This window comes from Chroicocephalus ridibundus, chromosome 8 (genome assembly GCF_963924245.1).
Source record: "Chroicocephalus ridibundus chromosome 8, bChrRid1.1, whole genome shotgun sequence".
Classification (NCBI taxonomy): Eukaryota; Metazoa; Chordata; class Aves; order Charadriiformes; family Laridae; genus Chroicocephalus; species Chroicocephalus ridibundus.
Window position 1 is genome coordinate 18,047,900 of NC_086291.1, and position 9,957 is coordinate 18,057,856.

Here is a 9,957-nt window from a genome sequence, read left to right on the forward strand (position 1 = left end):
CCTGAGATAAGTGAAGTCCTGCCCCGCATCTGGAGCGGGAGGGGGCTGCCCAGGGCAGGTTTCTTGTGGGCATCCTCACAGGCGCCTCAGAGCCGCCGGGGGAGTGAGGAGCAGGACACGGGTGATGGCATTGGTGGGCACGGCCTGGAAGAGGCGGCGGGAAGGCCGAGCAGCCTGCCCTCACTCCTGAGGGGGAGGTGATCCGTCAAAGGGCAACTTTAGTCACTGTAGCGAGACAGGCGGTTGAGGTGGTGCCTTGCAAAGGCCTCAGTGGTGCGCCATGCGGGTGGGTGAAAGGTTGCTGCCAGGTGGGAGGCCTGCTCACAAAGTAGGACACAGCAGCTTGGCTGAATGTTCTAGAAATGTCTTATGATTGCCAAGTTCTGGTGGATTTTTTGTCAGAACTTGCATTATGATTTTTCTGATCTCTTCATGCTCCAATACTTCTTGATACGGAGCTACACGGGCACTCATATCTGTAGCATCTCTATGTAGCATCCACTATGAGGGTGGTGAGACACTGGAGCAGGTTGCCCAGGGAAGTTGTGGATGCCCCATCTCTGGAAGTGTTCAAGGCCAGGCTGGATGGGGCTTTGAGCAGCCTGGTCTAGTGGGAGGTGTCCCTGCCCATGGCAGGGGGGTTGGAACCAGATGATCATTGGGATCTCTTCCAACCCAAACCATTCTATGATTCTATAATTCTGTGATCTCCCGAGCAACATAAAAATTGGCACTTGGTGTAAACTGGGCTAACTAGTTACTCTCAGGTGTGTCTTTCTGGAAAGAATGAAGTGTCAGAATCTTTAACAATCATCTCATACCTATCATCTCATTCCCCTATCAGGAAAAGAATGAGGGTTTCCAGATTTCTTAAGGTCTTCCACAAAGTCACGGGATTTGCATTTCTAAGGTTCCCCTTCACAACGAAGACAACCAGAGAGTCCTTTCATAAATGAAAAAAGTTCCTTTTAATCAGCACCTCATCATCACTACGTTTGATTATTCAGTTAGAAAATATATATATATATCTATATATTTGAAAAGCCTTGGCAACATATTTTTGCTGCTTCTATAAATCTTTACAAAACCAGTTTGCCTTAATATTAACATCGCTGTATGGAGCTTTAAGAAAGAGAAAGGTTCTACACCTCCAATTGATTTTGTATGCTGAGTAATATTGTGATCTTAACACCCAGTATCTCAGACCACACTGCAGAGCTGAAAGAACCTCACAAATCAGATTTTTTACAGTGGCCTGGCATGATGTTACATGTTAAATGCGCTTATTGTTCTAAAATGTCCAGTAATACAGATAAATATTTTAAAAGAACTGTACAAGCCAATAAGAAAACACTTTCTATAACAAGTTGAGGTTTTTTTAAATGTTAATGCTAGAAAGAGGTCTAGTGTATCAATAATAATCGCAAAGAGATGAATTAGCAGGCAGAATGCAGATACTGTCAAATGTGATAGACACACCTACTACTTGTATATCATTACTGTATGTATCGTGTTATTATATATATTCATATAAAATGAGAGAGAGCTGATTGAAGAGAACCAGTTTCATAACATGAACTAGAACACCTCTACTTGGATGTAGAAATACCCTGACAAAATTTAGAAATTAATCCCAGCTATTATTTTTAATCTTAATAAGACACACAAAGAACTTAACACTTTATTCCTTTTTTTCTGTCATGCTTTTTGAGAATTCTCACGGTCTCAAACGCGGTGGCGCTGCTGGCAGAGAGGGCCTCTCTAAGCATCCACCGGAGGGCAGCAGATCCCAAACCTTGCCATGTCACAAGGCGGTTCAAAAAGGCGGGGGGGGGGAAGAAGAAACTTTAGTCTTCCGTTGCCTGTTCGTCACGTTGATGCCCGTATTTTTCACAGAATATCGCGTATAAAGCAGACATCATGATGAAATCCACGCAATGTTATATTTTCCAGGCTTTTGCACGAGACCCCCACTCTAGTTCTGTGGTACAGATAGCTGAAGGGATGTTGTTAAGATACTGCTGATTCATCCTCAGCTGATGAAAGAAGCACTGTTTGAGTCCTTACCCCGTTAAGTGATGCTCAGTGTTTACCAGATCAGCGGAGATAGTGAAGAATAAAGGCGGTTTTAAAGTCTCATCTGCCCCAACTGACTCTGACATTTCATCTCTTGCACGACACCTAATTATGTGTCTCCTGTTGGTAAAACAGAATCTTGTGAGCACATACTTTAATAGGATCAGTTTAACTAACACGACAAAGCCAATATTGTCTGCTCGTTTAGTTACAGTTCTATAGCATCTGGTGCAACAGGTTTGGTCTAATTTTCATCTGAAGTAATACGAAAAACATGTAAGAGGTCCAACTTATGCAACAATCAAAGTCCAGTGTAGTCATGGACCACTATGAAAGTTATAGTTACCACCTATGCTCAGTAGCTTTTTTTTTTGAGTTCTCTCTCAAAATTGACAATTTCTTTAACTTATTGGCATTTTGTGCTTTAAGCAGGAAAGGCTGACTTTGTATCAGTCAGAAGGTCTTGAAGGAGGCCTGTCTCAACAGTATTAGAGAAACTGATTGAGCAGTTCAGCCTTGCCACGCTTGCAGCAGTGTGAAGGGCCCAAACTTCTGTTTCAAAGATTGCTGACTTAAAAGGATTTTTCAAGTTCTATCACAGCAGGGAAAACAGGAACACTGATATCTGAGCCTAATGATTAAATCCATTGTCAAGTCTTTTGAATTGAGCATTCAACAGTTTTCATAAAATTAAATTGGTCCTGAATCCCAGGACTCAGCTAGAGTAATAAATTTGGGTATGGTGACATGATTTGCTTTTTCAAATTTCTCTTTCATACTTAGAAGTAATATTTATTTCCATATTTAAAGTAAGTAATTTTCCCGGCACCTGCATTAAAATTTTCTGACTTTTTTTAAGCACCCCAAGTATCTCATACTGACTTTCAGTTTAGAAGCATCTCACTCATTTTGTAAGTACACAGTAATGCATCTTGAATTTTTGATAAAAGTCTTATATGGCTGATCTAACTGGTTAACGCATTCTCATTCATTAGAAGAAAGAATTAGTGCATTTCTAGGCTAGTTTCTTCTCATATCACCCAGCTCCATCTTATTGGTGAAGTAGGAATAGTAGTCAGGAATTTGTACACTTCAAAACAGATTAGTGACAGGCAGTTCAATTGAAGAGGAAAAAATTATTTGGCAGAACTTGGATGCACAAGTCACCTTATGCACTGCCCATAGAAAATCAGCTGACTTCAGCTCTGTTTTGTCCATTGGAGTTTTCTACCCCAGCTGCAGTTAGATAAGACTCTAATGAACCTGTACCTTGGTCAAATTGAAGTAGAGATGAAAAACATGAAATTTAGATCAGCTTTCCCTTGGGATACAGCCAGTACTTTCCACAGTGGTATTATGCAAGTCATAAAAATAAAACCTTACACGTGGCCATTCAAAAAGGCACATACGTGTTGTAATTTCCTTTTTATATGAGTTTAGGGCCCTGAGAATTTTTTTGTCAAGAGGAAAAAATACTGAATTACTGAGGGGACTTATGTGTCTTTGACAGAGTCTTGTTTACTAACAAGAAATGGATGAAAGCCCATTTTTCTGATCACAGAAGCAACGGGACAGCAGATGAGAGAATATCTTTGCTCACCATTCCTTTTCTTAGTGTGTTCTTCTGTTCCTTTTGTTCCCCAGAACCGCACAACTATGCTGTACTAACGGTCCTGCTTTTCAAGCAAAAGCACAGGAAGAGATGCTGATGTCTACAGCAGTTCAGTGTCCAGTCCTGTACTCATGCCTGTGCAATAGGATAAGCAGGACATTCCCACACCTCTTAGCCATGGATAATTAGGAGTCTCTCGGGTGGGAGGTACCATCCTTAACCACCAGCCCATTGCCGGGCTGCCACTTCACACTCTGACATGTTGTAGCTGTAAGCCCTGTTCAAGAAAAATAGTAGGAATCTTATTTTTTGCAAATACTTATTAAAGAGATGTTCTGAGAAATTAGTGTGCCGTCTAAAATACAGCATACGACAATAGAGATGAAGAAATACCCAAAATTGAGCCCAAATATCTTGCAGGCCTAACTTTATTCCTAAAGGCTGAGTCCAGCCAGCATCTGGATTGGGGAAGAGGATGTGGCTATCTGACTGCTCCCACACAGCATGACTAACACTGGATTACATCAAGAGAGTCTAGGAAACTGGAAATACTTCAGTGAGAATTTTCTATATTACTCACAGTATGCAGTATTAAACAAATGCATAAAACTTTTCAGTTGTTTGGGGTGAGCTGTATGACTGGTGTCTAACTACATTTTTTTAGGATTAAACATCCAAAATATGTGCCAAGGAACTCCGTGTATCAGTCTGTGCTGTACGCATTTATTATTTACTTTGATTCTCATTCAAAAATAATGACTTTTCTTTGCCTGGTAGCCTACACTGTAATGATTTACTTATCAGATAGTAGCCACGGTATATGCTTGGCACTATTTTAAAAAAGGCATCATAGCCAATTAGTTTGATCCTGGAGTTCAGATTATACTGGGTTTATTGGCTCTAAAGATCTAATCTTAACAGGTGATGAGAGCACTCCAATTTTAAATGACCTCATACATTTTGTATAGCTACAAGAAAATTGAATGCAACCGTGGAGTGAAGCAGGTGGTGGATAACTCTAGCATTTCTTAGCAATATCCATAAACAAATTAATATTCATTTATTTGGATATTGTTCATACTGCCAAGGCTGATTTTAAATTGTGCCTCTGTATCTTTATAAAATTCTTTATAAAATTATATATTTTTATGTTGTGACAGTTTGTGGACAAATTGGCTTTTTTCCCCCTGTGGAACCAAGCCATTAATAATTAAAATGGATATGACAATGGAAGCATTTTCTGGCAGATTCCAGAGGTACCTTCTTTGTATTTAAATTTGGGTAGAGATACTTTGGTATAACAGACCTTTTTGTCTTATTTTTCCCATGGTCTCTAGAAAAAAGGAGGCAAATTTCTGCTTGAGATGTAGCAGTGGCATCTTTTATTATGGATTCCTCAAGCTACCAGAAAGTGATTCTGTGACATTTTTGCTGGTAGGGGCTCCAAGCAGTACAGAACTGATGTTTTCACTTTCTGGAGGGATATCAGGAATAAGCTTTTCAGATAAATCACTGGCCAACCTCAAACTATACATAGGAAAGAAGACTGAAGAGAACAAGGAAAAAAGGCCTAGAATGAAAGTGTGATGAAAGACAAAACAATTGCCTTTGGTCTTCTAATCTAACAACTTCCCTGAGGATCTGAGTCTGCAAGGTACAGAGCAGATCCTGCTGTATTGTACAGGCAGGTTAAATGGGAAACAGCTTATACTGGGTGATCCCAAATTGGATCTTTCAAAGTGATGCAGATTAAAGAAACCCTGTAACCAAAAGTGTTTAAACAGACCAGGTTAATTTTGGTAGCACTGAAATGGGGAGCAACATCACACATAAACCAGACCACAGTTCTGAGGGAGCAGCAACCTCTGACAAGAAAACAGCTGTGGACTATAGTTGGCAACAGGAGGTTATTGAAGGGGATGACCCTCTTGACCTGTCTCAGCTGAAATCAGGGCTGCATGTCTGCAGCCTAGAGTAAAGAAACAGTGATTATATAAAACAACACAGTGAGTAGTTTCCTGCTGGAGGACTTCTCATTTCTAGTGTGTTAACCTCCACAGCAAGTGTAAAGTCGTCTCCAGACAAGTGCTGAATTGACTAGAAACACAAGACTTTGCGAGAGCGCTGAGCAAACAGAAGCTGGCATTAATGAAATATTTACTAGGTGTAAAGTTCTTTCACCTCTGTGCAAGGTGAGCGAAATGTAAAAAATAAGATAGCATAAGTGAAAAAAAGACCTAGGACACTTGTGAGAAGCCAGGATCTGCATAAAAGTCCAGTGAAGTCTATTTCCTGTGTTTTCTGCAGAAAATTATGTGATGTAAAGTTTCAAGTGCTGGTTTCTTAATTGCATTTTTATGATTTGTAATTGCTGTAGTAGGACTGTACAGTGGACTCAAAGCATTTGTAAACAGCAGGAGTGAATGGTATCAGAATCCTAAAGCACTGCATTTTATTTCTCTCTTTTTTGTTGGTAGCATTCTAGTAGACATGCATCAATTATTAGCAATGCAGCATTAAGTGTCGTGTGAGAGCTGTTAATGCCTGCAGGGCTACTAGAGCCAACAAACATTTATTTTGTGTTGAAAGCTCTTAGGAAACAAATACTTGTCTTTAGTTGCTCTGTCTGCTTGGAGTCCACCTTAGAGTTTCCTTGGAAAGTCTCAGACAAAGACTTCACAATTAGTCAATAAGAATAAGATACAGGGATCATCAGGAGGCAAGAATGCAGTACCCTCTAAAAGAAGCAGAGAGTAATCCTTATTATTCAGCATTTAAAAACCTGGTGATGACTGGAAAACATCCTGCTTAGAAAAAGCATTGCTTGTGCCACCTTATGCTGGTGTGTTGTGTTTTTTTAGTATTGCTGTTACTCAGGATGCCTCCTTGATCCTGACATTCGAGTTTATTCTTCATTCAAGCCTTTTATTTCCTCTCCAAACTCTTTGAAAACATGTTTTTTCATGAGAAATATTTCTTACATGATCTTTTCTAACTAGACCTTTAGTATGCTTAGCACAGGCTTTGTTCTGAACACAAATGAGGAACCACCTACTGTGTAATCACCTGTTTCCTGTCTTCTAGTGAAGGTTTTTTTTCCAGTTAACCTCCGTATAGCTTTCAGCACTGTTACCTTACCTGTTCTAACTTTTAACATTAAGTACCACTTTGATCCAATCTTTTGACAGTTTTTCTGTGGAACGTCTCTGTCTCCCTGTTCAAAGTAAATTTCTCTGACTGGGAATATTGTTTTAGGATTACATCTGTATTTTCTGCTCCTCTTCCCCCATCTTTAGGTTATTTGTCATCTTCCTGTGTTTTGAAGTCCAGCAAAAGCCTTCATTCAGCAGAGTATGTGAACAGCATCTTTGTTCAGCAAAATGCTTAATTATGTTTTTCAGTCATGTGTGTACAAATGAGGAGCACATGTAGTACTGCACTGGGACCAATTCCTGTCCTCATGGAGAACAAGAATTAAGCACAGTCTTACTCGTTTATGTCAGCAATTCTCACTCCCCCTCCCTCAGTTGTGGACAGTATTCCAACAACTGTATGAGTTGAACGTGAGACAGCTGTATCTGAATATGGTAATTTCCATCAAATCCCCCTGTAAAATGTCATACTCTGGTTATTGCTAGCCATTTTGAACAGATGGCCAGTTAGAAATTGTAGCACTCAATTAAAATTCACTGTAGCACTGTTCTTGGTTTCCATTAGAGTCACAAAAAGTACGGCCACTCTCTTAAAAAAATCAGTCTTTTTTTCTGTGGGGCCCTATATACACACTCTACAAAGAAGTACCTGTTGGTAGGAGTAAAAGGTGGTTTTAAATATTGACTTAATTTTATCTGGCGTGAGGCTCCAGTTGACGCTTAAGAGTTGTCAATTAAAATCAGTACAGACTGTGTAGAGAAGGTCTTTGCAGACAACAGATCTATATATATCTGTTGTCTGCAAGGTGAGGTTCATGATAGCAACCCTATATACTGTATGTTTCTGGTGTTTTTTAGGCTGCCCATACTATAATGGGCCAAAAAAAAATAATGTTAACATGCCGCTGTCACTTTGTCTGCGCTCACTTCCTCACAGGCACAGAGAATAGGGAGCAGCACAGAACAGAGAAAGAAAAGGAACATGCTGAATTCTCCGATGTCCTGTGTTTTGCAGGTATTTGCAGCTCCTATGTGTGGTAGTGTTCTTGCGGTACCCTGCAATCCTGATGCTTTTTCACTGAAGTGCATCAAGCCGTCTCCTACTCTGAACTGCTTTAGTGCAGCTCAGGAGCTAATGTGTCAGGGTTTTGGAGCGAATATGAAATGGCAGACCCCCAGACTCCCTTTTTTTAGCAATATCTACAGCTTTGAGATGTTCCTGTCTTGAGCAGAAACTAAATTGATAATCCTGTCCAGTTGATGCCGGATTAAAATTTTACGATTATCATAATCATTTGGTAAATTAAGAAGACTTTTGCTAGTTTTTTACTGTCCAGAGCTGTCTGGAAGGAGCAGGGGGTCTTGCCCGAGCTAGAGGGGGAGGGTTTGGGCCGGTGCCTCCAGCGCAGGCAGAGCTGTGGCTGCCCGCAGAGCCAGCAGAGGGAAGCGTTGATCTAAAATACCCACCCCTTCCCAGAGAGCCTCTTTTGTGAACTGCAGGCCACGTTATTGCTCCAGGGAATCAATGATGTGGAGCCTATATAACATGTGATTTATAAATTTTCAGAGGGAGACGAAGCTTTAGCAAACGCCAGAAAGAGCCAGTTTGATAATCAGGATGTGCCAGGGACCGAAATTAAATTATATGGAGAACTATGAAGCTTACAGTTTTGTTTTTTTTTTTTAATTCTCTTTAGAGAACAAATGGTAGTATGGCATTTTAGAGGTTAAAGGGTTGTGATCTGCTGGTTCATGCTCCAGCTAACCATGGAGCTGTACCCTTTCATACCAAAAGATGGGATATTGAGAAACAGAGGGTCAGAAACGCGCTTGGTGGTCACAAGGCAAGTTGTCACAGGGAGCTTTATCCCCAAACGACTGGCTCAGCTTGGGGTAACTGCTGCCAAAGCGACTCCCGTCAAGGTGCTGTTGCTCCTGCAACTCCAAGCACTACTGCAGGGTTAAAAGACAAGTATAATATTGCCTCTCTGTTATTAAAAAGAATGTTCAATAATTTTAGAGTGAAAATTTGACTGTAAATATTAGCCTCTTAAATATACAGAATGCTGCTATATAGCTTTCACTTTCTTACTACATGAGATTTCACAAAATTGTACACGTGAAGGGACTGAAGTAGATGCTCAGGACACCCATTAGTCACACTGAGTGTAACGTTTGAAACTGCTCCTTCTTTTGAGATTCAGAGCTGGTTTTGTAACATCTAAATATCAAGTTAGAAAAGATCAGGGGATGGCATGCTGTGTGAAATGAAACTCAACTTTCCCTGGATTGTCAAGCTGTTGTTTTTCAGTATCTTATAAATGGCTGTGACAAACAGTTAGAAAGGGTGTTTGAGCTTGAGGAACGTTTGCCAGATAGTGCTGCTTGAAAAAGATTGGAAGAAATTAATCCTAAAATAATCGCACTAAGATAACCCCAAAGAAGAACTTGATCTGCTAGGTGTACAGTCAGGAGCTGCACAGCTAAAAACAGCCTTGTTTTGGAGTAGGCGGTTGACAAAATATTCCCTTTGCTCCGATATCGTCGGCTGGAGATTTGTGGGGTGTGATTGATGAGTCAAGCGCTCCCCTTGTGCTTCCCCAGGAGCTACTCAGCAGCAGAGTAAATAAGAACCAAGCCTAGAAAGCTGGGTTGCAAGCTTTTGCTCAAGCAATTATGAACATTATGACCATTAACTTCAGAGTTCTGACTTAATTCAATACTTTTATTTTTAGCACAAACAGTGCTTGGTTTTGTCATTTAGCACAAATAGTTCTTGGCTTTATAATTTGATTAAACATGAATTTGTCTTCCTAGCCTACTGCTGACGAAAAGAAAATGTGGCAGTTCCTGGAGGCAGATTATTAATTTTTGAGTTAGTAGGAAGGAGAATTATAGAATAAGATGTACTTTTACTTATTTTGCTCACAGAAAGGGGAAATACTTCCAATATGGTAAAACAGATGTGATTATTCCTCAGGGAAACCCGAACAGGGCAGAAGATTTGTCCCAATGATGGAAATGGAGATATGGCCGGCCAAGGCGGTGGCAGGTCATGAGAGAAAGGGGAATTGGTCCCCTGGGCAGGCTGCAGGCCTGCTGTCTGCCAAACCTCAC